This window comes from Leptonychotes weddellii, chromosome 2, assembly GCF_054177405.1.
Source record: "Leptonychotes weddellii isolate Sample4059 chromosome 2, ASM5417740v2, whole genome shotgun sequence".
In the NCBI taxonomy this organism is placed as follows: domain Eukaryota; kingdom Metazoa; phylum Chordata; class Mammalia; order Carnivora; family Phocidae; genus Leptonychotes; species Leptonychotes weddellii.
Window position 1 is genome coordinate 118,264,523 of NC_138370.1, and position 8,549 is coordinate 118,273,071.

An 8,549-nucleotide genomic window follows, 5' to 3' on the forward strand; every position below is an offset into this window, starting at 1 on the left:
GAGGTCGGGTGGGGGGGTATAGTTATTAAAATGCGATGAGTACAGTTTTATCACAGACTCCGAGGAGACACGGGGAAGAGAGCAGGCTGGCGCTGGGAGGGCGGCCTTGGAGTCCGCTGCGCCCCGCCAGGGTCAGAAGTTGGCCCGGTGTTTGTTCTTCCCGAGGACAGAAAACCGCGGGAGAGCGCTGAGTGGCGGAGAACTACATTCGGCCAGTGGGCATGAAAATGACTTTGAGCTGCTATGTGCAAAAACGCTAGGTGTGTGGACAGAAGGGAGCCAGCCAGAAGGTTACAACAGGTCAAGAATAAATAACCACCAGGCGGAGGATCCCAGATCCTGTCCTTCCTTTTGTTGGGTGAGGAGCGCCAGGCACACGCGTCCACAAAGGCTTTGGAAAGAAGCGGTTCGGCAGACCCCACGCGGCTCCAGTCCCGGGTAACTATTAGGGGCCCCGAGGGGTGCCGGCAGCTGGAGGCTCGGGGGCTGCCGGGGGGCTCCGCTCTCAGGGCCTCACGGCGGGGACCCCAGAATAAGTCGGGGGCGGGCCGCGGCGCGGCGGGCGGGGGCGGGCGGGCGAGCAGATCCCACCCCTTCCTGAAGGAAGCGCCCTCCTCGCCGCCGCTGCCGCCGCTGCCGCCGCCGCAGGTCACGGCCCCGCGAGGCGACCGCGGCCCCGCCGCACCGGAGCAGGTAGGCGCGGCGTCCGCGGCGCCCCCTCCTTCGCCCGGGCCGCCGGGCAGCCAGGGGGCGTCGGGCCCGGCTCCGCGCCCAGCCCGGAGGCGGAGACCGGAGGCGGCGGGCGCTGCAGCGGGACTCGGGGCGGCGGGGTCCTCCCGGCTGTATGTGTGTGGGGGGGACACGCTCCGCTCTGCCCCAGCCCCGGAGCGCCCCGGGCGCGGGTCCACCCGCCCGAGCCCCCGCGGGCGAGGCGCGGGGGTCCGACAGCGCCCCGTGGTCCCCGCCGGCTCTCCCCCGCGCGTGAGCGCCGAGCCGCCGCGCCTCGGTCCCCGCCGCCGCCGCCGCAGTGCTGTCCGCCGAGCCCCTGCGCCGCCCGCCGGCTGCGGCTCCGTCCGGTCCTTTGACAGGTGTCCCCACCCGCCGCCCCATCCGGATACCCCGGCCTTCTGTGGTCGGGTGGACTCTGGTCGGAAGCGACCCCAAATTTGGCCTCCCGCACTCTCTGCCACTCGCTGTTCACTTTACGGTTAGCCAAGTCAGGCTGGCTCGGGAAAGGAGGGATCCGGGAAGGAGGCACTAACTTGCCTGGCCCTGTGCACCGCCCTCCACTCTAAATGCACAGTCTTGCTTTCCTCTCCTGGGGGCACGCTGAGAAAGACGTGGGGTTTTCTGTTTCTCCGCGGAGGCAGCGGTGTGTGTGGGGGAGGGGGGGGCGGTTACCGAGGCCGTTTGGTCATCCATTGCAATAAAAGAGTGATTAGCTTTGGATTATGGAGAAAGACCTCGTTTAGTGGTTTTCTCCTCCTTTAATGAATCAAATAGAGAATGAGTGTTTTTCCCATTTGAAATTCATGTTCCCTTTCTCTCTACTCATCCCTCTTGTCCGTTCACCCCTACCTCCAGAGCACTTTATTATATCCCGAACACTTCGCTGATTTTGTCAGGTTTATTCCGGCCAGAATGTCTTTCACGGCTGAGCCAGGATTTTGACTGCAAATGTGAGAACATAGCCAGTTGGGGTGGAAGCCTTTCCTTCAGTGAACCCATTCTGACTTACTACATGCGAGGTCTTGTTTGGGAACCAGAAATACTAATGATATGTTAAAAAAAAAAAAAAAAAAAAAAAGGTACTGGATCCATTACAGTAACGAAGCCAAACGGTAATATTAGTTTCTGCTTCTTCATTTCTCTGCTTGAATCAAGGGCAAGTTTTTTTATAATGCAGGGCTGTAACACCATCCTGGGCTGCAGTTCGTCAAAAAGATAGGCGAATGTGAATATATAAACTCCGTGGTAGCAGTTAATAAGCTGACCTACTTAAAGTTTTCGAGAAAAAATTGTTAGGCTCATATATGTGACATTTGCAGATGAAAGAATTTTAGTCTCAGCTCTCATGCATTAAATCCCAAACTTCTTTTTCTATGTGTCCTAGAGACACCATGTTTCTAAGATTAGCTATAGCTGTCATCTCTTAAATAGAAATGTGAGTTTAATCTTCAAAGCATAGCATAGGAATTTTAATGGTGTGTCCTTCATTTATACATTATTTGGTAAATGTTTTGTGAGCTCCCCAAGTTGGAAGCTCAAAAACTGGACGTGGTAAATAAAAGGATAAAGAAATTTTGCTGACAATGATAACTACTTGGTAGATGTTATGACATTGAACAAACACATTAAAGGATTTGGAAAGTGCATGTTTATTAAATCTGCCATTAGCAGAAGGCAATCTGTTTGGATTATTTAAATTGATGTTAAAGTGCCTTTATGGCAATTGCTTAATTCACGTATTTCTCATCAAATGCCTTTTACAGATTGCTTTGTGGAGGAAATAGTTTGCTCTATGGAATAATTTTTTGTATGAACACAGTAATGCCTAATGTTTAGGCTTTGTTCTAGAACTACCACCATCATGCGTACAATGACCTTGCAGGGGTTTCTGTGCTTACTTTACCTGCTGTGTGATCATCAACAGGGATAGCACTTTGCTTTACACTCTTGTCTGTGCCCCTGCTTTGTTTCCCCTGTGACCTAAGCACACCTCTGCAGTACAATGGCTAGATTAGCAGGGCAGCCTGCAGTCATGAAAGAGGAAAAGCTAGCTGGCCCCTGCAATTTTAGCCATTTGCTTTCACTATAATCTGGCCACTAGGGATCATTTCAGTAACCAATTAAGCAAGACAGACACTGACAGGATAATGTATTACCTCTCAGTTTTCCCCTCCACCAGAAGAATATGTAGCACTCAGAATCCACACTACAGTGCTAATTAGGTTCTGTGAGGCTCAAATAAGATTTGTGCTAAAGTTCTCAAAAATGTGATACAAACACCCAAGTGTTACTGAATCTGGGTCTACACTCATGACAAGGCTAGGAACACAGTCCGGTGGGTAATAAATGTTTTCCTTATCCTAAGGTTAGCAACAGAAATGCATCCCTACTTATTTTAACTGCAGACTTTTCTTCCTGGATCTGATGGTGCCTTGTGTCCTGATGGTTTTTCATAGATTGTTCTAAGTACTTTCAAACTAGCTTATAAGTCAGTAGAACTTTAACAAGTTGTTGTTATCACCAAATATCATTTCCTGGCAGGGTTGGATTTTGAAAGATAGCTTGTGGCAATGGAAGGTCTTAATGCAAAGAGATTTTAGACAAACCAGTTGGAATGATAGTTTGAGATAATAATGCAATCTTTGGGCACTGGCCTTCAAATATCAACCTCACTGCAGTTTAAGTCAAGCCAGCACTGTTGAGTTGGGTTTGGAACTCTTTTACCAAGTAAGAAATTAGCATTTTTCTTTTAGCATCTGTAAATGGCCTTTCTCTATATTAGTGCTGTCCAATAAAACTTTCTGTAGTTCCATAATTTGTCCAAGGTGCTAGCCACAAGCCAAATGTGGCTTTTGAGCACTTGAAATGTGCCTGCTACAATGGAGAGATTCAATTTTAATTTTTATTTAATTTTAATTAATTTAAATAGCCACATGGGACTAGTGGCTATCATGCTGGACAGTGCAGCTCTAAATTGTCTTTACCTGTTTCCTGTAGAGATAACATTTGATGGCAATTCTTTTTTTATTTTAAGATTTTATTTATTTATTTATTTATTTAGAGAGCATGATTGGGGGTGGGCAGTGGGAGAAGGAGAGAGAGAATCCCAAGCAGACTCTGCACTAAGCATAGAGCCCGACTTGGGGCTCGATATCACAACCCTGAGATCATGACCTGAGCTGAAATCAAGAGTTGGACACTTAAGTGACTGAGCCACCCAGGTGCCCCTGATGGCAATTAGTCTTTAGAAGAAAGTGGAAATAGGCATTGATAGAACCAGGAATTAAGATTTCACTCTGTCATCCTGTTGTTACAGAAAAACACTAGCATTTACTCTAAAGCTGAAGTTCCATTCCACTCTAAAAATAAAGTTTCCCTTTTTTTTTTTTTAAAGATTTTATTTATTTATTTGAGAGAGAGAATGAGAGACAGCACAAGAGGGAAGAGGGTCAGAGGGAGAAGCAGACCCCCTGCTGAGCAGGGAGCCCGATGCGGGACTCGATCCCGGGACTCCAGGATCATGACCTGAGCCGAAGGCAGTCGCTCAACCAACTGAGCCACCCAGGCGCCCTAAAGTTTCCCTTTTTAATTTATATATATGCTAGCCACGAAAATAAACATTGCTGAGAGTTGTTTAGATGCTTGGCCCCATGAGTCTGTGTTCTTGAACTTCCTTGAATTTGGCTCTCTTGCACATTATAGAATCATTTATTCTTTTTTTTTTTTAAAGATTTTTATTTATTTATTTATTTATTTATTTATTTATTTATTTATTTATTTATTTGAGAGAGAGAATGAGATAGAGACAGAGAGAGCATGAGATGGGGGAGCGTCAGAGGGAGAAGCAGACTTCCTGCTGAGCAGGGAGCCCGATGCGGGACTCGATCCCGGGACTCCAGGATCATGACCTGAGCTGAAGGCAGTCGCTTAACCAACTGAGCCACTCAGGCGCCCCTAGAATCATTTATTCTTAAAGTCAGCTTCTGCACTTTAAAATTTTTCAGGGGGAGCGATATTTGAAGAGAGGTAGAAGGTGGGGGTGATGCACAATCATTCCCCCTTCCAATCCTCATTCCTCTCTAACAGTCACAGAAACCCTGTGAAAAATCCGACAAATGAGTACCCCTGCCTCAAGGAGTGGCTGAAGCCACTTGGGGATGCTTGCATAAATTTAAGAAATGTTCCATATAATCCTTTTTTTTTTTTTTGAGATTTACACAATAACATGGTAAAGCCTCTAAGAGGAGATACATATACTTGTTTAACTTTTTTATTATGTTTCCAAAAATTTTTCATACAACCCTTACAGTATTTTTCAAACCATGTATCCTGAGTCATGGAATTGATTTAAAAGGTTAGGGTCAGTGTTTTTTTGTTTGTTTGTTTGTTTGTTTAATGAAATGGAATATATAGTAGAATAGGAATTCTCCCTATGCATCCCTCTTAGTGGGGGCTGGTAGTGAATGATGAAATTTTTGGTTCTCCCATGTATGGCAAATACAAGGCTACAGGGAGGTTGGTGATTAAAAGCACTACATTAACAGGACCCTTGGGTTCACATCCTGACTCTGCACTGCCCAGTCCATAGATAGTGAGGACTTTATAATCAGGGTCATTATTTGTAGTAGTATTATATAAGTGTATATATGTCTCTTAGATCATGATATAAAATACTGCCTCTGAAACTAGGCTTGGGACCCACTTTGGGGAAACACTGATCTAAGACCTGTGTAATCACTAATAATAACCCGCAAATCATTGAGTACTTCCCAAGGGCTCCCCACTGAGTGCTTTACATGGATTATTTTGTTTCTCCCGACAGTCCTGTGAGCCCTGCCACAATCCCACAGTACCTCCGTCCCAGGAAGTCAGAGGGGCAGGATCTGAGCTCCAGGCAGTCTGGTGCCAGATCCCACGAGTTCAGCCACCTCACCTTCCACATTGCAGTGTGACAGTGATACACAGAGGGACCCCTGCAGACCTGTGAGGCTCATGGTAGAGCCTTGCACAAGTGTAGAAACGAGCAGACCAAGCTGTTTTCTGTGTAAGATGAGTCCTGATGGGTTGAGAGAGGAGTCACTGCATTATATTTAGGCTAGGAGAGACCTCGCAGCTGCCAGCCTCTGGCCTCTGAAAGTGAACGCCCTGGGTCAGGAAGCCTGGGGACCAAAGAAACCCAAATGACCCTGAGACTGACTACAAATTGTACAGGCTTCCTTCCCTCCTAACCACTCGCTAACTTCTGCACACTGCTTTGTAGCAAATCATCACAAATGGTCTAAATAGATAAGGTCCATCCCATAAATCTCCCACTTTTTACTACATTCTAAATTGTCTTTCACAATCACTCTTTGCCTGTAAGTGCTTCATGATATGTATGTATTTTAATATGTAATTGACATATAACATTGTATTAGTTCCAGATGTACAACATAATGATTAGATATTTGCATATATTGCAAAAGGACTAAATCAGTCCAGTTAACATCCCTCACCACATATAGTTCCAAATGTTTTTCTTATGATGAGAACTATTGAGATCCACTCTCCTAGCAACCTTCAAATACACAATACAGTATTATTAACTATAGTCACCATGCTACATTATATCCCCAAGACTTTTTTATAACTGGAATTTTGTACCTTTTGATTTAATTTTTAATATAATAAATGGAAAACAATGTTTTTAAAGAATTTTATGTACAGGGGCGCCTGGATGGCTTAGTTGGTTAAACGTCTGGCTTCAGCTCAGGTCATGATCACAGGACCTTGGGATCAAGTCCCGCATCAGGCTCCCTGCTCAGCGGGAAGCCTGCTTCTCCTTCTTCCTCTGTCTGCGGCTCCCCCTGCTTGTGCTCTCTCTCTCTGTCAAATAAATAAATAAAATCCTTAAAAAAAAAAAAGAATTTTATGTACAAAGAGGGTCTTAAAATTGAGGCTGGAAATCTTTTTTTTTTTTCCTCCCCTAGTGCAATCTAGAAAGTAAAACCAAATTCATTTTGGAAGTAGATTTCAGTTTTCCTTAAAGGTCAAACTAAATAAAAGTGATCATATGTCCATAGACTTCGTCAGGTAGAATAGAAGAGGCAACAGCTTGTCATCATGGTTACTTTTCTTCTTTAAAAACTACAGTACGTCCTTGAGACATTCAGATTTCGTTCAAGGCTGCAGAGGCGTCCACCTCTGGAGACAGTGGTACAGACTTTACCTGAGGAGTACAAAGGAGTCCAGTGAAGTATCTTTGGAAAAGTGTTGAAAGTCGTCTAATACTTTTAGGCAAGTGTAGACAAAGCTTAAGAAGCAATTGTGATTAACTATGGCAGTAGAGGAAATTAGCCTGTAGTTTAAATGGTGTTATTGAACTCTGCAGTAATCATAATGAATTATAATAGTTTTCAACTGAATGTAAACATAAATGTCTCCAAAAATAGCATAGCCTTCCTGTTCATCAAACATTTCATTTATTAACAAAGTAGACTTCTTCCTGTTTTTTTTTACACTTATAATGACTTAGCTGCCAAATAAATATTTTAAATGGTAATAATTGGAAGTTTTAAAGCAGAATTAAAACTGTATATAGCCGAGGGGCACCTGGATGGCTCAGTTGGTAGAGCATGTAATGTTTCATCTGGGGGTTGTGAGTTCAAGCCCCATGTTGGGGGTAGAGATTACCTTAAAAAAAAAAAAAAAAAGGGCTTCTGGGTGGCTCAGTTGGTTAAGTGTCCGGCTCTTGATCTCAGCTCAGGTCTTGATCTCAGGGTCATGAGTTCAAGCCCTGTGTTGGGCTCCACACTGGGTACGGAGCCCCCTTTAAAAACAAAAAACAGAGGCACCTGGGTGGCTCAGTCGTTAAGCGTCTGCCTTTGGCTCAGGTCATGATCTCGGGGTCTTGGGATGGAGACCCACGTTAGGCTTCCTGCTCAGTGGGGAGTCTGCTTCTCCCTCTCCTTCTGCTCCTCCCCCACCCCCACTCATGCTCTCTCTCTCAAATAAATAAATACAGTCTTTAAAAACAAAAAACAAAAGCAAAAGACAAACAAAAACAAAAAAAAAGAAAAAAACTGTACATAGCCAAAATGGACATTATAGTATTTAAACTGGTCTGATTAATAAAACAGTCTTTCAGATTATCTTTCATTCTATTGATTCATGAGTGAAAGGTGTTAAAATTAAGAAATATTGATACCGGGCTCCTGGGTGGCTCAGTTGGTTAAGCGACTGCCTTCGGCTCAGGGCATGATCCTGGAGTCCCTGGATCGAGTCCCGCATCGGGCTCCCTGCTCGGCGGGGAGCCTGCTTCTGCCTCTGACCCTCCCCCCTCTCATGTGCTCTCTCTCTCATTCTCTCTGTCTCAAATAAATAAATAAAATCTTTAAAAAAAAAAAAGAAATATTGATACCATTATGAAGCATTTACAGAAATATTATTTTTTACTGCACTTGGAGTGTTTGTAAATTAGAATTAGAATTCTGTAATGTAATTGTCCTGGAATTTCTAGTGGAAATATATCTCCTGGAATTCCTAAATTCTACTTTTCACTAAAACTTGAAATGTATTTACATAGAAACACTAGTAACTAAAATACACCTACATGCAGTGGCAGGCATATTAACTTACGGGTGACAGTTTTTCTTTCTTGTAGTATTATGTTCCCACATGCCCTAGACTTACATCATTTTGAAAAATTTTCCAGTCTTGTCAGTGACAGCACAGTGTTCACAAGAACAATATTTGTCACCCTGTAATTTTAACAGCTAATAGAATTGTTCCTGAATAAGCTGATTCTTTTTTCTGTGACATTTGATTGGTGTTTTTCCATT

The 8,549-nt window shown here is 44.4% G+C and overlaps 1 protein-coding gene across 4 annotated transcripts in view; it reads left to right on the plus strand.

Annotated features, from left to right (window-relative positions):
- The first annotated feature begins 207 nt into the window (after positions 1-207).
- TMEM150C (transmembrane protein 150C) overlaps positions 208-8,549 on the plus strand; it is a 74,115-nt gene continuing 65,773 nt past the window's right edge. For 2 of the 4 annotated variants that reach the window (XM_081812254.1, XM_081812256.1), the window contains exon 1: positions 597-693. The gene's annotated coding sequence lies outside the window, so the exon portion shown is untranslated. Of the gene's footprint in view, positions 439-596; positions 694-8,549 lie in introns of those variants that run through there. The other 2 variants (XM_006745336.3, XM_081812255.1) reach the window with 2 other exon arrangements.